This window comes from Neomonachus schauinslandi, chromosome 3 (genome assembly GCF_002201575.2).
Source record: "Neomonachus schauinslandi chromosome 3, ASM220157v2, whole genome shotgun sequence".
NCBI classification, from domain to species: Eukaryota; Metazoa; Chordata; class Mammalia; order Carnivora; family Phocidae; genus Neomonachus; species Neomonachus schauinslandi.
This window is the reverse complement of record NC_058405.1, coordinates 187422546-187445356: the sequence shown is the minus strand read 5'-3', so window position 1 is coordinate 187445356 and position 22811 is coordinate 187422546. Positions and strand designations below refer to the sequence as shown.

General features: G+C 52.0%; 1 protein-coding gene across 1 annotated transcript in view; it reads right to left on the bottom strand.

The window, feature by feature from the left end:
- The window catches only part of SH3BP4 (SH3 domain binding protein 4), an 85902-nt gene extending 67675 nt beyond the window's left edge, over nucleotides 1–18227 (bottom strand). The window contains exon 1 of the mRNA XM_021678951.1: nucleotides 18188–18227. The gene's annotated coding sequence lies outside the window, so the exon portion shown is untranslated. The remainder of the gene's footprint in view (nucleotides 1–18187) is intronic.
- Nucleotides 18228–22811: the final 4584 nt, after the last annotated feature.

Sequence of the window (22811 nt, the reverse complement as noted above, 5' to 3'; positions counted from 1 at the left end):
CCATCAAACCAACAGAACACAGCAGGTGCTGGGGACCCTGCGGAGCTGGGACCCTCGTGCCCTGTAGCTGGGAATGTAAAAAGGTGCAACCGTTGTGCAAACAGCATGGCAGTGCCTCGAAAAATTAACAACAGAAGCACCAATATGACCCAGCGATCCTACCTCTCGGTATATACATCCAAAAGCATTGAAAGCAGGGTCTCAAAAGATATTTGCACACTCCCGTGCATAGCAGCATTATTCACAAGAGCCAAGAAGTGCAACCCAAATGTCTGTGTGTAGATGAACGCATAAAGAACATGGGGTCTATCCTCACAATGGAATATTATCCTGTCTTGAAAAGAAGGAGGTCCTGTCACCCACTCTGCCACGGACGCACCTTGAGGACATTACGCTGAGTGAAAGAAGGCAGTCACAAGAGGACAAATACTGCACGATTCCATCCAGAGGAGGGATTTAAAACAGTCACGTTTATAATAGAGCCAGAAAGCAGAAAGGTGGTTACCAGGGGCTGGGGAGAGGGAGGAATGGGGAGATGTGGTTTGATGGGTAAGTTTCAGTTTTGCAAGACGAAGAAAGTTGGGGGATGTAGATGTCTTTACACTACGGAACTGTGCACTTAAAAACCATCAAGATGGCAAATTTCATATTATGTGGTTGTTTACAATTAAAAATAAGTCAGTAAGATTTTTAAAAAGAGAGGGAGGTCATAGGGGCGCCCGGGTGGCTCAGTGAAGCATCTGCCTTCGGCTCAGGTCATGATCTCGGGGTCCTGGCATCGAACCCCAGGTGGGGCTCCAAGCTCAGCGGGGAGGTCTGCTTGTCCTTCTCCCTCTGCCCCTCCCCCATCTTGTGCTCGCTCTCAAATAAATAAAATATAAAAAAAGAGAGAGAGAGAGAGGGAGGTCATATATACCGTAGCCTACTTCGTTTGCTCAGGTTGCTTATGAACAAATGTGTATCTGGCAGCGCCCTGCAGCTACACACACACTCTTTTCAATTCGAGCCTGGTACCCACAAGACAGGTCTGAAGCAGTTAAAAAAAAAAAACCCTCCACTCCTAGTTGTTTGATGTGGCAAAAAGTGACCCTGCTCCCCCAAAGCTAATAAACAAAAAAGATAAGTCTACCTGCACGCCACCTGGGAACACACAAACACAGAAACCTGAGCAGTACAGGTCAGCAGAATCCACCGCGGACGGAATCAGCCAAGGTCAGTCAAGGTCACTTAACCAAGGAAAGTGGTCTAGACCCTGGGAGACAGCCCGCTCCGGGGGGAGAAGAGAGACTCACTTTTCACCCTCTATTGTCTGTAATACTTGGAATTGCTACAAAAGCACTTGTTATTCTTATAAAACGGATTTAGGTACACCAAAAGCTTAGAAAAACATCATCTTGGGAATGATACCCGAGATGCATATTCCAATGGGGTGGGGGGGTGGTCACTCTAACCTGGTGATTTTCTGTCTTGGCTGGGCAGAGTCACCTTAAGATGCTCTTAAATTTAGAGATGCAGAGGCCCCAGCCCCAGGCCAACTGACTCTCTAGGGGAGGGACCTGTGCGATAGTTTTAACCTTCACAGGTGATATTCTAAACCTGCTGAGGTTTAGAGATTCACTAAGACCTCCCCTATGGTCACAAGAAAAGTAAGGATGCTGCCTGTGCCCCGTCTCAGTACTGATGCTGGAGACTACAGGGTTCTGCCCAGAGCAGCCGGAACTGAGACACCAGGACGCCAAGGCTCACTATGTGTGTGTGTGTGTGTGTGTGTATGTGTGTGTGAGAGAGAGACAGACAGACAGCAGACAGATGGGGGCGGGAGGACTGTGGAGTTCTGCCCAGAGCAGCCAGAACTGAGACATCAGGACGCCGAGGCTCACTGTGTGTGTCTGAGAGAGAGACAGACGGACAGATGCCACAGGGAAGGGGGGATATTTAGCCTTAAGGCCTTGGGAGGAGAGTCCCACCGGGCAGGAGGCAGCAAAAACAAGGACCAGCGGTACAAACACGCATCACTTCCGGAACCACGGTGGAATCTTAGGGACTGGCCTGGAGGATGCAGGGAAGAGCAGGCTGGAGATAAAAGTGCTCAAAGGCCAGCCTGCCCGTCCCTGTAGGCATGTCACGCCGAAAAGTTTAGGCTTACTCTACAAAGCCAGGAAGGCCTCAGAAGTCTGCAGGCCACATCGTGTTTTCAGTACTTGGGAAAGAGCCAAGGCCACGGGTGAACCGTGTCCAGCACGCTGAAGCCGCTGGTGTGCGTGAAGGACTCAGTCAATGAATGGGTGGCAGGAACAAGGGGGGGCGGGGTCACAGAGCCACTCTGCTCACAGCTGATGGCAGCACACGCGGGACGGGACGTGACTGCAGAGTCCCACAGAAACCCAGCAGTATACGTACCACACAGCATCCCCAATACAGAGAAGGGGGTGCTTTGAGCACTGGGATGGGGGCTGGGACCCAGACTCTCACCATAGCCCACAGTCATCCCCAGATGAAAGCATTAAAACATACACCATCAAAACCATATGCACAGGGCGCCTGGGTGGCTCAGTTGGTTAAGAGACTGCCTTCGGCTCAGGTCATGATCCTGGAGTCCCAGGATCGAGTCCCGCATCGGGCTCCCTGCTCGGCAGGGAGTCTGCTTCTCCCTCTGACCCTCCTCCCTATCATGCTCTCTGTCTCTCATTCTCTCTCTCTCAAATAAATAAAATCTTAAAAAAAAAAAAAAAAAGCACTCATTTAAAAAAAAAAAAACCATATGCACACAAGACCGCAAAACCCACCTAATTAGATATCCCCACACAACCAAAACTGGGTAACGACAGACGCAAAAACACACACGTCAAACTTCTCCGTGAAAACTGGGCCGTGGGAAGAGGACGGATGGAGGACGGGAGCCTGGCCAAGAGTCTCACGTGGCCCAGGGAACAGAGTCCCTGAGAACCAACCCCGCACACACTCTTGACACTCTGGTGACTCCAGGGGGCATGCTCTCCGTTCTAACCCCAAACCAAGGAGAAGGAGCTCACCAAGAGGGCCGAGAAGCAAAGTCTTCAGATCAGGTGGCAACAAAAGCGATTGGAGCATCATTACACCGAAGAAGAACAGTCCAGAAAGGGGGCTTTCAGCCAGTGAAAAGAATCGCTTACACACGGCATGAAATCCAGCTAAAGCAAGACGACCCACAAAGGGGGACAGCGGAGTATCAGAAAACGGGACTGGAAATGTCGAACACACACTAGAGAGGATTTTTACACTGACAAAACTGTAAAGTGACAAAAAGATCTGATTATCATGCTGAAGACACGGTTAGCGGTAATCCGGAGAGAAGGACGTTCCCCGCGGTCACGTGAGGGAACGTGAGCCCAGCTCCCGAAATCCGATAGTCCCCCAGACAGAACATATGGCACCCACCACAAAACACAACATCACCGATGAGCTGAATTTAATCGACCTACATCAAACTTCCTATCCTGGAGAAAATGCGATTGCTGTGCGAGTATCCAAGGAATACCCTAAAACACTGGAAGCATTCTTGAAGCCTTTATGGAGCCCCAGTGCAGTCATACCAGAAGTTAACCAGAAAATAAGGGGGAAGAAAGAGGGAAAAACAGAAAAGGAAAAACATGAAATACTTGAAAAAATAACTCCCGGTTAAGGAGGATATTAAAATAGGAGCCGAGGACTCCTCAGAAAGAGCAAGCTCAGGGTCCTGCTGGCTCCAGGCAGTCATCACATGACGATTTCTGGGGGGCCCCACCATGGAAACACAACTGTAACCATGCATCCCCACCGGAGTTCTACTGATGCTGCCCCTTCCGTTTATACCCTCTGGGTTCAAACATTCTGGAGCCTTCCATCAGTCATCACCTTTACCACAAAGCTAACCTGAGTTCCAGACCTTCTGGGCAACTACAGCCTGCCATTCATTCCATCAGCCGTGGCCCGGTTATGAAGGACCAGGTGGCCCTGGGCCTGAGGGAGGGAAGACCCAGTGGGGCTTCTCATCTTGTACTAATTCTTAGTTCAGTATATAGTGGCTACTCAGAAAGGCATCACAAAATGGGAGGTATCTGAGGGCAAACTTGTTAGGTATAAAGACTTATCTCTGAGCATCTACCACACAGGATCGTGAGGATCCGTGATTCCAGATGATCTCAAACAAGAGCGCCGTACGGTGCCTGATGTGGTGCGCATCTTGACAAATGACAGCTTGGATGGAAACAAGGGGGACGTGGTCACACAGCCCCACGTCACGCGGGAAGGCTCACGTGTGCTTGCCAAGTGTGAGGGCGCAGTGGGGAGAGAGAACGGACACTCTCTCCTGCCCAGCTCCCCACCCTCCCGGCATTAGGGTCTCCTCCACCCCCACCCCGCAATCCCTCAAGCCTTGGCTCCTGCTGGTGGACTGGAATCATCCAGACCACCCATGTGGCCATCACCTGCCCCTTCTCATCTCAGCTGAGACCTCACCTTGCCTGCCTGCTCACACCACTGCCCCCCACACTGCTCCCGGGTCGGGTTCTGGTTAGCAGCTCGTTCATCCTGGGGTTTCTCTGCCCTGGGGGAGACCGGACGCCCAGTGTGGGGCAGAGCAGTGTGGTGGTTGATAGCCTGGACTCAAATCTGGCTTCTGCACACACAGCTCAGACAAGTCTCCTACCCTCCTGGTGCCTTAGTTTTCCCCTGTTCCACAAGGATGGCAAGAGTCCCTCCCCACACCCACCGGTTGTAAGGACAAAGCCATGGGATGGCACACAGCAAAATGTCAGTGACGTCTTAACTACCACTATTAGCTATTGCTACTATTATAAGCATCACATATCTGCGTTATGCAAGACGCCCAGGAAAAATCCAAAGAAGAGAGGAACTACAGAAACACGATTTGTTAGCAAAGTGGCATTCCATAGTTTTTTAATACTTCTATTATCAAGTATAATGTTCACTTAATTAAGGAGGCTGTTTATACTTTCTCTGCCAGACAGGCGACGTTCGCATTAATCTGCCGTCTACGAAAACGACTTTATTTCTGAAGTTTCTGAGGATCCTTACGGTTCAAAGCCAGACACGGGGGTCAAGGACGCAGAAGCCCCGCAACCTGGGAAGCGAGATGGGAAATGAGGCGCTCGTCAAACTGAGTCAACCCCGCTGCAGTGCTTGCGAGCAAATGCCCTTCGGCGACACGTCTGGGGTGGAGTCATTCGCGGTGATCTCTGTCCTTCCGCGCCGACAGTCTACGTATCCATGGCCCACTGCTGCACACGCAAGCCCCGGGTTCACAGTCAAGTGTTTGGGTAAACATCCCTCCCCTGTCAGTTAACACCCAGGCATCAGCGCCGCATAATAGTCTTTACTCCCTTGTACTGCGTATACTCGCTGGGTCCGTGGACACATTCATGAGCCTCTTGGCTTCGGTGTCATCATGGGTAAGAAGGGAACGATCCCACTTACCCCCTGGGTTTCCACAAGGGTCCACTGGGCGAGAGGCCCCGGCGCAGACAGTATTAGCTACCGCTTCCGGGTCTCCTCTTCTCTCCCCAAATATTTTAAATGTAAACATGACTTTGTTTCATTGAAGACAATGGAGGGGGCTGGGGGCGGACAGGTGGTGACCACCCCAATCCCCGCCCGCCGATTTTCATATTCAAACAACCATGATTTCTGTGCACTCCCTTCCAGGCCTGTCTGCGGGCTTCACGGAGCTGCCTATTTGTAATTCCCGGCAGTAAAATCTGAAGGCAGAGGACAACCACAAACAACCTGACATATTCAAAGTCACACTCGCTCAAGTTTTCCCCGTAGTGCCTAATTTACAGTCCTCCTCAAAGCCATAAATGGGCATTTTGTCGTGCACGCCTTGTTCACCTGTTACTCGCGGCCTCCAACACCGCACTCCCCTCGGGGATCCCTGCCATTTTCTCCAGGCTCCTGCTCATTGAAATAACCCGCTTCTTCCCAGAAAAATCATCAGGCTCCCAATTTAGCAAGCAGCCAATTTCTCGACAATTCCACTAATGACAAAAAAGCGGTGTTTATGACATCATGTTCCAGCTCTTAGATAAGTTCTTTTAACCTTGAAAAAGGCATGGTTTTACTCCGAGCACGTTGAGGACAGTTGGTTGTCCTCCCGGGGCAGAAGGCGGCATGGAAGGTCCTCCCCAAGTAGAACCAGGATTAGCCGGGTCAATGTGGGTTAAACACAGAAATCCGCTGGATGGCCAGCAAAGCCGCCACCTCCCAGCAGCTCAGGCTCCTGCGGCCCGAGAAGGGGGCTGTCAGGAGGGGAAGGACGGCCCAGCCTGGTGGGTTTCAGAACCTGACAAGGAAGGCCGGGGATCATCCTGTGTGCCGCTCCGAGGGGCATGGGCCAGGGGCACAATTCGAAACAGCCGACCCCGGAGAGGTGCTCCGATCTATCTCTCGGGGTCCCTCCCATGCTGTTTTCACTGGAAAACCTCCCCGTCTTTCTCAATACCTTTTCCTTTCTGGAATATAAAAATGCTGCGGCTCTCTTAATCATCTGACGGCTGGCTTAGTTTCTAGTGTCATTTTGCTAACAAAGGTAACCCTCAGCACTGTGCAGAGGGGTCATTCAATCAGATGATCTTATGAGACTCTCCGAGTAAGTCGGGAGGGAGAGGCAGCCGTGTGGGTCACAGGGTGGGGTCACGGGAGCCCCCCAGGGGGGCAGGGGTAGGGGAGATGAAGGGTGTGAGGAGGTATCCAGGATGAGGGGTGGGGTGTCAGGGCACCTCCCAGGTCCCTTTCAAGTCATGACTACACGTTTAATGAAGTTTTTCCAGTGCCTGAAAGTTCAAAGCTGAATGAAGCCCAGAAGGGCTGTTCCCTCCAGCCACCTGCCCCTCGCATCCCCTGACAGGTGCTTCCAGAAAGCTGTCACCTGGTTTGGTTCCTGGCACTGACTCAACCACCCAGGCCCCCCCCCCCAAAACCCCTGCAGGTGCCTGCCCAATTCTTTCATCTCTCACTTAGTGGGGCTCTTGCACGAAGCGTGTCCTGACCCCCCAGTACACCTCGTAACCCTGACCTCTCCTCCTGGGTACTGGTGGCCACTTGCCCGGCAGAGACCTTCCCCAGTGGTTTCTCCATCACCCGCCTGGAACACAGAGGGCTCAGTGCGAGTGAGGGAATGAAGGCTTGTGAGTCCAACAGTTCATCAGGAGGGGAAGAGGGCCAGGGACAGCGTCCCAGACAGTTACAAAAGGCTCAGCTCTCAGACCCAATCTAGGGGCTCTCTGCCCCCCTAAACAAACCACCAGTGTGAATGAGCAGTCCTCCGGCCTTCCCAGCAGCCCCCAAAGTGCTGCCTCATGTCAAAATAGGTGAGCAGTGACTCATGGACACGGTGGTGCCAAGACCAGAGGCGGCAGCCAGGCCCCTCTGCAAAGCCACGCTCAGGAGGCGGGCCAAAATATATTCAACCCATAATTTAGTTTTCCTCTCTTGCCAGAATGAAGAAGTCCTGTGACACCAGACTGCAGTTAGAAATCAAAAGGATGGCCTCCCTGTCCGGGGAAGGGATTAAGCACTTTCTCCTCTTAATGAACCTGGAAGTTGTAAACCAAGTCTGGGGTGAGGCCCTGCGCCAGATCCAACTGCAGTCCACCTCACCGGAGCGGATCCAAGACGCCGCCTCACACAGCACTCCTGACACCCAGAGGGACGTGACCCCGGGGGCGCACAGTGACCGTTCATGCAGCTGACCGCAGGGAAATCATCAGCCATTCACCTCTGGGAGGGAGGGGGCCCTGAGGACCTCCGGAACACAGAAACACCTCCTGTGTTCTCAGACACACACCTTCTCCATATGTTGATGTTTCTGAAACTGGTGTGTAAGGGGCGCCTGGGTGGCTCAGTCGTTAAGCGTCTGCCTTCGGCTCAGGTCATGATCCCAGGGTCCTGGGATCGAGCCCCGCATCGGGCTCTCTGCTTGGCGGGAAGCCTGCTTCACCCTCTTCCATTCCCCCCTGTTTGTGTTCCCTCTCTCGCTGTCTCTCTCTCTGTCAAAATAAATAAATAAAATCTTTAAAAAAAAAACAAACAAACTGGTATGTAAGTAGGGCGCCTGGGTGGCTCAGTCGGTCGAGCATCTGCCTTCGGCTCAGATCATGATCTCAGGGTCCTGGGATGGAGCCCCGTGTCGGGCTCCCTGCTCAGCGGGGAGGGAGCCTGCTTCTCCTTCCCCTCTGCCACTCCCCCTGCTTGTGCTATTTCTCCCTCCCTCCCTCCCTCTCTCTCTGGGTCAATAAATGAAATCTTTAAAAAAAGAAAAGAAACTGGGTGTTAAGTGTACATCCTAAAATTGAGCTGTGCTTTCCCAACCCCACCCCAAAAGCTGACAGTGCAGAGCGTGAGCAGTTGGACAGTCAGGAAAGAATCCCCACAAATGTGGTACAGGAATTTCTAAGCCTGGTCTTTTTTTTTTTTTAAAGATTTTATTTATTTACCTGACAGAGAGAGACACAGCGAGAGAGGGAACACAAGCAGGGGGAGTGGGAGAGGGAGAAGCAGGCTTCCCGCCGAGCAGGGAGCCTGACGACGCGGGGCTCGATCTGAGGACCCTGGGATCATGACCTGAGCTGAAGGCAGACGCCTAACGACTGGGCCACCCGGGCACCCCAAACCTGGTCTTAAAGTTCACCCAGTTGTATACAATAGTCCTAGAAACTCTTCCCAAGGTCACTGCCTTTGGAGATGCTTTTCTGAGTAGCGATTACACATTCATCCAACTATTAATATAATTAGAAATTCTTTGTAGATTTTAAGCACAATAGTGGCAAAAAAAAAAAAATTCATTCGAAGGAAAAACTTCCATGTATTGAAAGATGTATGCATCAAGATATTCACTGCAGAGCTCTTTATAATTTCAAAGTGACTGGAAACTGTCTATGAATAAGGATTTTTAAAATGGGGTGCATCCGGGTACCATCTGAGGATCTGAATCTGTGTTTATTGATGTGAAAATATGTCAACAACAATTTTAGATAAAAAGCAGTTTGGTTTTTTTTTTTAAAGATTTTTATTTATTTATTTGACAGAGAGAGAGACAGCGAGAGCAGGAACACAAGCAGGGGGAGTGGGAGAGGGAGAAGCAGGCTTCCCGCGGAGCAGGGAGCCCAATGCGGGGCTCGATCCCAGGATCCCTGAGCCGAAGGCAGACGCTCAACGACTGAGCCACCCAGGCGCCCAGATAAAAAGCAGTTTTTAAAAAGCGTAGCATTCATTCGAAAGATCCGTATAAAAAGAATTGCTATGCACAGAACAAGTCCCCACTCTTATGATCCTGCTTTGTTTGGAAGTTTCTAGACTTACATGTGACAACACTGGAAAGTCAGAGAAAAACATCCAGTTCAGACCAGACTGGTTCTCGTGGGTGGCAAAGTTCCAGCGATGTTAACTTTTTTCTCCTTTTGCATTTTCTAATATTTCCAAGATGAACATATAATTACTTGGGTAATTAGAAAAAACTCAAGTGGAAAGGTTTTCCTTTCCTTTTTTTTTTTTAAGAAAAAAGAAGGAAAAATCACAAGAAAATACCCCCTAAACAATTCGTTTATCTAGAAATCTATCTTGTATTGACCCCAACACACTTCTCATCCCCTGCTCACGGTCAGGCCTTGGAAGACCCAGGCTCAGTGGCCTCGACCGATTGGCTGCTGGTCCCCACACACTCGATCCGACGTGTGAGGCTGGGGCACAACCTGTTGACTCTATCCCTTGCATTTCCTCCAGCTCCCAGAAATCTGAGGAATGGGGCAAGGATTGGGGGAGCTAATCCTTATTGAGACATTTACCAATACATCATGCAACTACTCTGCACCCGCACACATTTCAAAGGTCAGACTGAACACCTAAAAATATCAAAGCCCTGCACTCCTGTTTAATGCAGATGGTGAAACATCACCAAAAAAATCTCTATTTACTCAATTTTTAAGAAAAAATCCGCAGTGCACACAGAACTCACAAAAAACTCCCCAGGATAGGTACGGGGCCCAAGGCCCAACACAGGGGGATGATGCAGCAAAATCCACATCTCCACGTTGACATCTCCCAGGCCCCAGAAGTAAGTACTATCGCCACCATGTTACAGATGAGAAAACCAGGTCTTGAAGGAGTCCAAAAAGTTGTCCAATGTCAAAACCGGAAGTATACAGAAGCCCAAGATTCGAACACAGACCGGTGTGTGGGATTGAGAGAGAGAGCACAAGTAGGCAGAGAGGCAGGGAGAAGCTGACTCCCTGCTGAGTGGAGCCCAACGCAACTTGGGGCTCGATCCCAGGACCCCGAAATCATGACCCAAGCCGAAGGCAGATGCTTCACCGACTGAGCCACCCAGGTGCCCCTAGCCACTTAATTCTTAATAAGGATTCTCCTTGAAGCACATACGACTTTCGGTTGTGCAAATCGGACTGTTTCATCATGGATTGATTGAAAAGAAAGAGCCATTTACAGAAGACTCCGGCACAGTGCCTGACACAGAGGAAAAGCCCAATAAATGGGTGAAACCACAGAAAAATCCCTATGTGAAGAGGTGGGTAGGAGTATTTCAAGTGTGTGTGCGCGTGTATGTCCTCAAATAGTAACTATGAATCTGAGAGATTCTGAGCATCTAAATGTCAAATTACCTGAAACTGAATTTCTCAAGCTCTTAAAATATTTATAAATAAAATACCAAGTGAAGGAACCGACGAAGCTCCCGCCTGGAGAAAAGGAATTCCTGGGGGCCATTTCCCTCCTTTCCCGGGACTGGCTGGGCCAGCGTCTGCCACCGCCCGGATTACGGATTACAGAGCAGAGAAGGTTCTAGCATCTGTCTCTGAGACGAACACACGCTCTTCCCCAAATGAACAGCCCTGAAATCACAGGTGGTTCTAACAAAATACAAGCCAACTATGTGCACCACGTAAACTCTAAAGAACTCATTTTTGATGTGCGGCCAGTGTCCCGTCTCCCATGACGTCCCCCAGAGTCGGCACCCTCTGACAAGGGCTGGAAAGGTGAGCGAAATGGGAAATTTGGGTTTCCTCGTCTGGCACTATAAGGGTAAGATATCCAGCAGCTGCCTCCCAGCACAAAACCAGGACCCCGAGGGATAGGGCTCTCCTCTTGTGAACATCTTGAACACTGATTTCTGAAACCACAAAGGGAAAAAAAATATCCCAACTTCTGCGAGGGGAACTGGGATGGGGGCCACGGGGAGGAACAGTGAGACCGGACGAGAGCCGATGACCCGGTTTACCTACCACCACCACCCTCACCACCGTCCACTGAGTGACTCTGGTCTTAGGCCTTGGGCCCAGCACTTTACATGAAGTATTTATAAGTATTATATCAGCTCCAATAATTATTTCCGGTGAACTTTCAACCCAGTGCTTTTATTTTCCATTCACACGAAGGACACATACAAATATCGGACACCACTTCTCAAAGCGACGATTCTCAGGGTAATAAAAAATATTTGAACGCGCATGCATTTTTTCAGTTTCCAAAACTTATTAAAAATTCAAATCCTTTCAAAGTGGGCAGCGGCGTAAAATGGGTAAACAGAGGTGGGGCGAGCCTCTCTGAATGAAACGTTAAATGTCAGAGCGACCGGGGTGCCACTTGACAGAATTTATGAGTAAGCTGATTACTATTCACAGGCCAGAATTCTTAAAAGCCAGAAATTACTTCTGTCACATATTGTGTATTTGGAACTGCTAAGACGTCTAAGAAGAGAATATTAATGCTGCCTCCGAATGGTTATACGGTAAGTCACCACCCAAAGTGATCACCTGGGTCAGCCCCTGTCTCCACCTGTCAATCTCCTCATCCATGGGACGTGCTGTCTGGCACTGAGGATGCGGCCATCAGTGAAATGTGACCGGTGCCCAGCAGCGCCCAGCCTAGCAAGACAGCGGACATGCAAGAAGCTGCAGGTCAGCTCCCGACCTCGGGGACTCAGGAAAGATTTCTTGAGAAGGAGTCTAAACTGGATCTTAGGGACCAAGGAGTTCCCCCAGCCACAACAGCCTGAAAAGGCATTTGGGGAAGTCTTTTAACCTGTTCTTCCTGAAGACAACCACCCACACCCATCTCCTTCTCTCACAGGGCGTGGGGGCACTCACCGTCCTGCACCACTGTGGGCTGGCCCCCGCAACCCAGGCCCTCCGTCTGACCCAGCCCTAGGTCCCTCCTGTCTCAACACCATCAAATGACAGTCCCGTTTCTTTTACCACTAATATTTTCCCATATTCTCTATTTTTTCTAGAATCTTTCAACTACCACACTCACACGGTTCTGACAAGCCAAACCCAGTGGCCTCCTGTCTTCCCGTTGTTGCTTCTTCGATCAACCCCACAACTGTCCTGTTTGCACTGGGCTCCCAACCACCTTCCTCTACACCCCCATCTTCTGCCTGGCTTCAGGGACACACACCCTGCCTGTTCTCTCCTCCAGCTGCTTCTCCACTCCCTCTTTGGCCTTCCCGCCCCATCTTCATGAGGTGAGCCAGAAGTGTGCTCCCAGGCCCCCCGGCTCATGCTCGAGTCTCCAGGGAGCTCTTCCATGCTCATGGGCTCAACCCTAAGGAAATGAGACCCAAGTCAGCCCTCTCAAAGGGTTCTCGGTCCTCCTCGGATCAGCAGGCAGACCCTGCAGGTGAACAACCCCAGGGACGCCTCCTTAAATTCTACACCCCAGGGGCCTGGCTTCCCTCTTGCTAGTGTCAGACCTGCTAACAAGGCTGGCTCAGACGTTTAAGGACCCTCCCCCCTTCCCATGTGCTTGCTGCCTCCCAAGGAGCTCTCACATTTTAAAATAATTTTACTGCTAATTGTGATAGAGAAAAAATAATCAGAGTTATGTGTGCAACCAGTTCAGACTGACAAAGCCCTTAACCAGTGAGTTTCTCCTGTCTTCACTTGGGTGGTCCCGGGAAGCTCCTCTAGACTCTGGCTCTCTGCTTTAACACCAGAGATCAGCTCATCAAACCCACCCAAGGAGCGGTCTCTCCAAGGACAGAGCTCCTGGCTTCATCCTGACCCCTTCTTCCACGAAGACCCTTCTCTGTTCTAGACCAGCAAGAGCAACCAAGGCAGAACAAGTATGTCGATCACCACCCATGGAAGGAAAGAGTCAATGAATGGAGTAAGGTCTCCAATTGGCAACTGGAAAGATCTGGGCCTCTGCCTGCCTTTCCAAGAACCTGGCCCTGAAAACCTTCCTTGGCTCCTCAAGGGAAAGTTGCAACTCCAGCCTCAAATACAGGGTCTGCCGTCCCTAGTCCCATACCACTCCTCCAGTCTCCTTCCCACAGACTCCCTACCTCAGCGTGGAGGAACCTGGATACATATGAAAATGGGGATTCTGATGGGGAGGTTTTAGAAACTGCCGGGGTCTGGGCCCCGCCCTGAGAGATTTGCATTCCCCTGGGGATCAGGCTGGCAAAGGTGGATTTTTAAAAACCTCCCAGGTGATTTCAACATATGGTATGTTTTGAAGCTGGCCAAAGCACGCCACCCAGTGACGTCCGAACCCTCTCCCCGCCCACCTGCTGGGCAGACATGGTCCCCGAAGAAGCCAGTTAACCATGTGGCCGGCTCTGTAAGGGGGGCCAGCAGGTGGGCCCAGTGTGGTGAAGGGCGAGCTGCAGCCGGCTCTCGCTGGCTCACACGGGTGGTTCAACAATGCCAGCCCTGGGAGCTTCCCAGTGGCCACAATGCGGATGTTTAGACCACACCACCGAAACCAGCAGGTGCAACAGTGAGAGTTCTTTGTTCCTTTCCTCCGAGCAGGTTTATCAGCACACGGGCCTCCTACACTGGGAATCCAGGAAAGGACACCTATATTCCCTCCAGGCCTGGGGACTAGAACAGGCTTCCATGTTCCTAAAAATGGGGCAGGGTTTCCCTCAGTCCCACAGCCTGGGGGAAGGGGGAAGAGGGAGAGAGGAGAAGATGAATCACAGGAGTCTGGAACCACAAAAATCCTTCCACAGGAAGTATTCTTTTCAATTTGTTCAAAAGCGCTGGGCTAACAGGAACCAGCAGAGAGTTTCTCCAGAGATGAGCTTTTAATGAGCAGATAAGAATAATCTCCTCAGTGTGTCATTTATTTCATTGTGAAGTGGAAGGTGGAATCCTTATCTTACACTTACTTGAGACACTTCCCATAATCTTTATCTTATTCTCGTGACCTCGGTCTGCCCTGAATACCCTCACTTCATGGTAAAAGGACAGACTTCACGGGGGCTCCTGTGTGAGTTACCCCAACTGCAACGCCTCAGTCTTCCAAAGAAACCAACCTGGACCCTGCAGACAGGGCGAGGACAGAGCAGACCCCCAGGAATAAAGGTACAACCCGGCTGCCTTCCCCTTAGGCTGCAAACATTTTACAGGTTTTCAAGATTCCGTCGCCTTCAGAGTACAAGTTCTATAACTGTGTAGGGGAGGCTTCACGCGCCTGTCATTATGCCACCCGAATGCATGAGCGTCTTTGCTCTCAGCACCCTGGGAGATGGGATTAAGAGCGCTGGGCTCAGGCACTTTCAGGTTCAATTCCCGGCTCTAGCACTTTGGGACCACTGTGCTGGGGGACTACTTAAATCCTCATAGCTTTCCTGTATCATGGAACCCCACATGGTTTGGGTGAGGATCTTAAAGTGTGCATGCCAGGCCCGGTGCTTCGTAAGCCCTCGGCAAATGATACCTCTTTCTACCCCTAAAGCACCCCAAATCTCAACTTCAGTTAGGTGAGCTCAGTACACCGTTCTCCTTCCTGACATCCTATTGGCTTACTGACAGTTCGGTCTGGGCAGGCACCAGTCCACCTGGCGGATGGGGGGGTGGGGGCTGATGCCCTCTGTGGGATTCACCCTTCCCTCCTTGAAACACACCACCCACCCCTTGATTTCTAAAATACCTTCTGTGTGCTCTGGCCTTCGGAAGGCTGAATACTGACAACCTTTCCCTTAGGATGCTTGGCCGGGTGGCATCAGGTGCTGTTCCGTAACACGAGGATGCCCCCAGGGCCCACTGAAAAGCAGGCTCAGGCTTCCTGAGACATCCTGCATAAGTAGCAGGATTGTTCCCTGGGTGTTTGGGGACTCGGTGAATTATTTTTCTGTCACTCCTCCAGAGGGTGATGGCGGAATGTGGGGCTTCTGCTGTGCCAATAGCTGGGAAGGCAGGCGGCCTGGCGCTGCGCGGGGAGCTGCGGGTCGACACTGGGTGGCCCCGGGCTCCCCTCCAGGCCAGGAGCAAAGCTGGGCAGAGCACTCTCGGTGAAGTCTCTGTAGCTGTTTGGGTTTGGTGACCCTTCCCGGTTCCGGCTAATCAGACAGCGACCTCAAGACAAAGAAGTCCTAGCGCCCAGCTCCAGGGCCTTCGGAAATATCACAGGGGCCTGCCTCGAATTCTCAGAAGAGAAATCACACCACGGTCCAAATTCAGGTGCTGGACTTGAAAAATAACAAAGCTAAGGAAAACCCACATGGCTGGACCAAAGCCCCACTTGCTAAAACAGCAGTTTCTACTCAGTCAAAACAAGGCTGATATCCGAAACAGGGAGCCAGGCAGGAGGTCAGCAAGGGTCGAACTCCGTGGCTCTTCACCTTGTTCAGGCCAAGGACTCCCCTAAGAAGCTGAGGGAAGCCAGGAGGCCTCCTCCCACAAGTAACTGGCTGGGATCGGAAGATTTAAATGGGGGAGGGAGTGGCCTCCCAGGACCCAGGGGCGTAAACCCCATTCACATTAGCGTCACCTCACAAACAGAAGAGAAACCATTAGAATAAGAAAAAGTCCATTCCAGCAGCCTCAGGAAAGCACGTCCAGGCTGCTGGGTAACCAGCAATCAAGTTAGCAAACAACAGCAAGAGAGAAAATCCAGGAAGACTCCCTCTTCCTCCCTCCACCAAGAAAATTAAGAGCATAATACTAACTGGCAGAGAGCCCAGTTAAGGACACTTAGCAGCAACTTGTCCAGCCCCCTTTCTGGGTGCTTCTGGAAATCCCCCTGTGTCTGGGCTGGGATCAGCCACTAGACCTCGGGCAGATCAAAGTGCCGGTGGGATCCAACAATAAAATAATGAAAACTATCAAATGACAGACTGAAGCCCCACAGACCTGCTATGGAGAAGCTCTTCCAGCATTGTTTCTATGCCAGGAGAACAAAAGGCAACCTGTGTGCTCCTCTCCCCACTCCGGCTTTGCATACCTGACATTAACAAATGGTGTGAGTCCCTATTCATTGTTTGAAAGGGCCACAGAGTGTGGTGCCTGAGTCCTGGAACAACAGGAAAAAATTAAAGCTCACAGAAGCTTCTGGGGCACCGCAGATCTGAGCTGCTCATTGTTCATTTAGTAAACAAGTGAGCCGTAAGACAAATCCCTAGGAAGCCAGGTTTGTTCACTTTCCGAGTCCTCCCAGAACTAACTGTTCCCTCTCGGATCAGCATGGCCTTGGCATTCCACAGATGGACAAGCATCGGGCCTGGGCAACGGGGGACCTGTCCCTTACCCTCTCCACGTCCACCCATATGCAGAAAGCAGAAGGGAGAGGACCATCGGGGAGTGTGGTCTCCTTCCAAGCCCCCACCCACGCCCACCTCCCTTTGTTGGGCAGAATGCACAGAGCCGGGAACCAGGAACGTTCTCCAGGCTCCACCGGACATTCCTGGAGTCTGTTTCCTGGTCAGGACGGCCAGGTGGGAGGTAGACTGTTTAATTGGATGACGGCAACAACGTGGAAGAGCAAAATGCTCCCTAGCCCCTTAAAGTACAGTCGCTGTCCATCCAAGGATGTCAAAACGCTTTACAAACCACCCATTAATTTTTATGGTGGCCTGAGAAGCAGATTGAGAATCATTACCTTCATTTTTACAAGGCAAGTAACCAAAACCACAGGGGAAGGTGGAGAGGCACCAGGCCAATGCAGTCTTAGCCAGCGTTCTAGGCTGACTGCTTCCTTCTCTCTCCACCTCAGGCCCACAGAAAGGGAACTGGTAGCCAGCTGAGAAGGCAGCCAGGCCAATAAAGCTGAACTTAGGTGTTCAGAGACCACCATGCTTGGAAGGGTGGGGAGGGGAGAGTTGCATAAAGGATTACTTTGATTTAGGCAAGAGAAGCTCTGGCTGTAACTTACTCATTAAATCGGTAAGCCTGTGACCCCAAGAAGGCAAACATTAAAAGCCGATAGGAACAGTGGGATCACGGATGGCTTCTGTCTTACTGTTTATATTTGTCTTTATTTTTTCCACGTTTTCTACCCAAAGCATATTACTGCTTTTGTGACCAAACAAAAGTTATACGAACTTATTACTGATAAAGGGCACAGTACAAATCTGCAGCACTAACTTGCCAAGAAAAAGCACGAATAAAATCCAGCCCGGCGTCCCCTTTCGAAATCTCACTGATGGTGAGGCTCCGCAAGCCTCTCCGCCCGTAGAGGGCCCGCCGCTCTCGCACCGCCCAGCACCCCGGGGAACGGCCAGCGCCGGCCTGGTCCCCCGGCTGCAGGAGCGGCCCCGGGCCAGGAGCCGCCCGCACTCCCGGGCACCACCAATCCGCAGCGCGGAGCGGGCTTCCCGGGAAACATCACTTAGAGAACAACGTGCCTCTCTTCCAGCCGTCCCCACCCGCCGGCAGCCCGCGCTGTCAGCTCGCGGCTGCTCGCTCACCGGACGGCCCAGCCAGAACCCGGGATTTGCATTACCATCCTAAAACCAGGCATCTCCTAAACTGAAATATGCATTGTCACCAACAAGTTTAACCCGGGACCGCTCGCCCCACTCCCCTCCCCAGAACCGCGCGAGGGGGCGCCCCGGGGACGCGTGCGGTCGCCGCGCCGGGCCACCCCGCAGGGCCTGCCCGGGAGGCTCCAGGGCCGGGGAGAGGGCTCCGCGGGCGCACGCGGGGGCTCCGACAGAGGCTCGGCGCCGGGAATCCCGGCCCGCCCGCCTGCACCTAGGTGACCCAGGCGCCCGAGCGGCGGCGAGGGGCGCGAGGCTTCCCAAGCCCGGCGCCAGCTGTGCCCGGGCACCCGGAGCCCCGAACTCAGGCGGCGGGGGAACGATCGGCGCCCACGAGGGTGCGAGCCCGCCGAGCCCCGGCAGGCGCCCTGGGAGCGAGGCCGGGCACTGGGCGGGAGCGGCCCGCAGGGGACCGCCGGACTGCCGCCTGCCTACCTGGCTCGCATTGCGTCCCCGCGGGCTCCTGCGGCTCTCCTCGCGGTCTGGGAGCTCGGCCCCACCGGGGGCGCGCGCGGCTCCGCGGGAATCTCCGCGCGTATCTCCGCGCGAATCTCCGCGCGAATCTCCGCGCGGCGGCGGCGAGCGGCCAGGACCGCCGAGAGTGCCCCGAGCGCTCGGCCCGCGCCTCCCCGGGCCGAGGGTGGTCCCCGCGCCGGGGCGGGGCCGCGGGGGCGGGGGCGGGGCGCGCGAGGCGGGGACCAGGGAGGGAGGGCAGGGGTGGTCTCCGCGGGGGTGGAGCCTGGGGGCAGGGCGGAGCCTGAGCCGAGGCCACTTGGGAGACGGGGCGGGAGAGAAAGGGGGACGCGGAGGGGGAACCAAGCGCCCACCTCCCGAGTCAGATCGGGCGGGGGCGGGGCAAACATGGAGGGGGCGTGGCCGATCTGGGGAGGCCCAGAAGCCCGGGCGGGGTGTGGACGAGTTGGGGGGGTCTGGGGGGTGTGGGGGCAAAATGCCGAGGCCGGAGGGGGCGGGGTTTAGCCAAGGAGGCTGCGAGACCGGGGCGGGGGGGGAATAATTAGGGGGCAGGACTAAGTAGGGGCGGGGCTTAGCTGAGGCCGCCGACAGGCCGAGGGGGGGGAAAATGTGGATAATTAGGGGGCGGGGCCGAGCCGTTGGTGCCCGGAGGCTGGGGGTGGGGGGGCGAGTGCGAAGGGGGCGGAGCCGAGCGGGGGCCATCCGGAGGCCCGGGCGGGGTGTGGTTTGCTGGGGCTGGGCGTGCGCGCAGGGGCGAGGCCGAGCCGGGGCCGCGGGGAGGCCGCCCGGGAGCGAGCGCGCAGGCAGGGGGTGGCGCCGCGTCTCCCGGAGCCCCAGTTGGGACCCCGCCTTGGTGCTTCCTCATCTTCCTCCTCCGGGCGCCAGCCGGGGAATGGGGTACCGGCCGCTGGGCGCCCCCGGGGTCTTGGTCCCTGGAACAAGCAGATCTAGATACAGCAGCTTCATCCTTACGTTTTGGTCGCGCTCCTGTGTTCCTTGCACCCCCCCATCCTCCCATCCCTTCTTGGGGAACCCCACGCGGGGACCCCTGGGTGAGGTACGGCTCCGCGAGCGTCGGCCAGGACGCGGAGGGTGGTACCTAATGCTGAGAATCCTGCTTCCAACACACGGTGGGAGGAAGGCAGTGCAGGGCTGTGGTAAGTAAGGCGAGAAGGGCAGTCACATTGAACATTACGAAGAAGGAGAACTTCCTGCTGAGCAGAGTGCAGGAGGAATTCATGGCATCATAACCATTTCCACTTGTGTCCCTATGCCTGGCACCTAAGAAGAGCTCAGTAGATGCTCAATAAATGCTCAGTAAATTGCACCACCACTTACTGTGTGGCAAGCACTTTCCATGGAATGAAACACTTAATCCTCAAAAAATCCCGTACTTGACTACTCTTTTTAGTCCGTTTCACACATGAGTGGACTGAAGCTCCGAGGGTTGATTTGACAGCAAGAAAGTAATAGAACCGGAATTTGACCCGAGGCCACTCTGGAGGTTGCGCTCTAACCACGTGGGGGACTACCAGCTGCCTTGCTGCGGGACTGGAGTCCCCCCTGCAGGACTGAGGGCCCCCTACAATGCAGAAACCTGGAGGAAGCACAGGTCTTCCCTGGGACAAAAGCTCTCATTTATTGATCCAGGTCTAGACCTAGACATCCCTGGAGGTGTTTCTCACCATTACCTAGCAAGGCAGATATTCTTACTCTCATTTTATAGGTGACTTTAGACCTTATGTGCTGTATCGTGATCTCATGGGGCACATGAATCTAAATTCAAACCCTGGATTTTCTGAATCCCAAGCCTTTGCTGCTCCCTCTGTCTTGGAGATCTCCCTTTATCTAGGGAATCGTTTTCTTGATTTGCAGTCCGTGTTACGTTTTCAGAAGGATTCACAGGAAGACAGAGATGTGGTTCAAGAAGGGTGGAGATCGGGGTTCCGATTTGGGTGTGGGCAACTGAATTCCTGAAAATGGATACAGTTAGCCCTAAAATGTATGCTGCAGGCTTTGAAAGGAGCCTCAGAGAGGAAGAGGACGTCCAGGGGGCATGGCGGGGGCCCAGGGAGGTCTCAATAGTATAGGGACATGTGAGGAGCACTGACCCAGGAGCCAGCCTGCTGGACTCCAATCTCTGGCGAGTTATTTTACCTCTCTTGTGACTCAGTTTCCTAAACGAGTATGAAAATTCAATGCTGCCTGTGAAGTGTTTAGCAGATAAGCACGGATTAGCATTCAGTAATTTTCAGCTACTGTTATTTGCTATTCCAAATGACATCCTTACTGTGTAAAAAATGTCTGTAATGCATAGGAAAGACAAAACAGTAGAAAATTAGAAAATAAACAAAAGGTATGAAAAGACAATGCCGAGAGGCACCACAAATGGTCCAAAGCGTGAAAAGCTCTGCAGCCACACAGATACAGGGCGTAAGAGCATCACACGAAGATAATCAAATAAGAAAGCCAGAGTCCAGTCTGGGAGAAGCTGAGCTCATTGAGGAATGAGCAGTAAGGAAAAGACAATAAAACCACGAAGAACAAAGTACTGTGGACATGCAGGATACAGCGTGAAAAAACAAAATGCCGGCTCATTTTGCCTGGGGGCATGCAGAGAGCACTCCTGATGGTGTCCATAGTTGTACCAAGGGGACTTGCTTTCATGGTGTCATCAGCATCTTTACACCACCCCACATCTTAGGAGAGGTATTCTCAGAGGTCAGAAGGTCTAAAGACTGGAGGAAAAAATGTGAGCGTACTATCTATACTTTTACTACCATAGTTCGAATTGCACTTGAGCCTGGTATGAGCTGGGTGACATTACACGTTTAGGTGGAGGTTGTGTGCGGACCGTTTCGTCTTTCCTGCTCTGGAAGGCAAGGAGGTCTCAAGATGTTGCTTCCAGTTGAATGTATGCTTTCTCATTCCACCAGTTTTTATTACTTGCCCTTCCAAAGAGAAAAGAAAAGAAAAAACCGTAAGATATTCATAACATTCAATTACTCGGTAAACATTTCTAGTGGGAACACGTACAGCAAAATCAATAACTTAGTGTTTTAGGTACAAAACGAATGCACGTTTGTTTCAAAGGATACAAATGATTAGAGAAGTGGGTAGTGTAACAAGTGGGCATCGATCCCCAATTTCATACCCTCTCCCAGGATTCCACAATGAACAGCGTGTTATTATGTGTCCATGCGGACACTTTTCCTAAACATTTACAGATGTGTCAGTGTGTTTGTACATGTATCTATCTTATATGTGAGTGTGATGTGAACGTGTATACACACTGCCGTATCTGTAGACACATGCTCAAATACATTGAGAATGGGGGCAGTGCTTGCTAGCAAGGACTAAGTGGGACAACACGTGCAGATTGCTCGGTGTGGTGCATACATGGTCTATAAACATACACTATTGTCATTATCACTAATACACACACATACTTACAACTTGTTCTTTGATTCACAAAAGCCCAAGAGAACAATCCTAGTTTTGCATCAGCTGTACATAGAAATATCTTTTTTCAAGGCTCCTTGATACCTCAAGTAGTTATCAAGGGGGGCGACCACGTTGCTCCGAGGCGAAAGGGTTGATGAGACAGTCTGAGAGCGTGAACTTCAGGCTTCAGACTTGCCAGGTTTCTCCCTGAGCGTGGGCTCCTTTATAAGGGAGTGCACTCCGTGTGCAGGGAAAATGCTATTCTAGGAGGTCTCTTGTGAGTAGGAAAGTAAAATGCACAGGTAGGTTAGAGGAAGGGGGTGGGGTGAGTTTGGAACATGCACCTCTATTATTTCTGTCAACATGCACCTCTATTATTTCAATGAACAATAGGTTAAAGCTAATCCACCCCAACTGCCACCACCAAAGATTCATGCTAGGGGCTTCTCAAAATAGACACAGCGGGACCAGACATAGCAGCTCAAACAATAAAACTCCCAGGGGACACATACTGTACTTTATTCTACCAAGCTTGCTCATGTTATAGCATTCTGGCCACCTATCAAATACACTTCCCATTAGGGTGGAAATACTCCGAAATCGCATGTGGACCCATCATGAAAGTGTCTCTCTGTGGACAAGGGCATTCTCAAAGAGGAAATAAAAAGAGTAATGTTCTTTTGGCGAAGTGAAATCAGTAATGGCCCAAACGCCCATGATAAGAGGAAAATAGAATAAAAAGATACAAAACACAGCTACGGGAGAAAAGAAGAGCATAAAGCATGGGATTTTTTTTTAGTGGGCTCCATAAAACAGGCACTGAATCATCAATGTGGCTGAATGGAATTTCATATTTGTTGTCTGTGGCTCAGAATGTGAAAACTGTAGCCTGGATAAACGCCTTCTGTGGATTTAAGTTGAGGGAGGAGGTGGTCCTCGCATGAGTCATAAGCCTAAAGAGTGAGATTTGTGCATGTGAGAAGTATTAATTGACCACCTACTGTGTGCCAGGCCCTGAGAATCTGAGGCTGGGAGAGACAGAATCAGTTTGGCTCTCTTGGTGCCGAGAGTCCAGCGGTGATTTGAGACAAGAGAGGGGCCAACCTACTGTTGGTATGTGCTCTAAAGGCAAGCGCCAGGG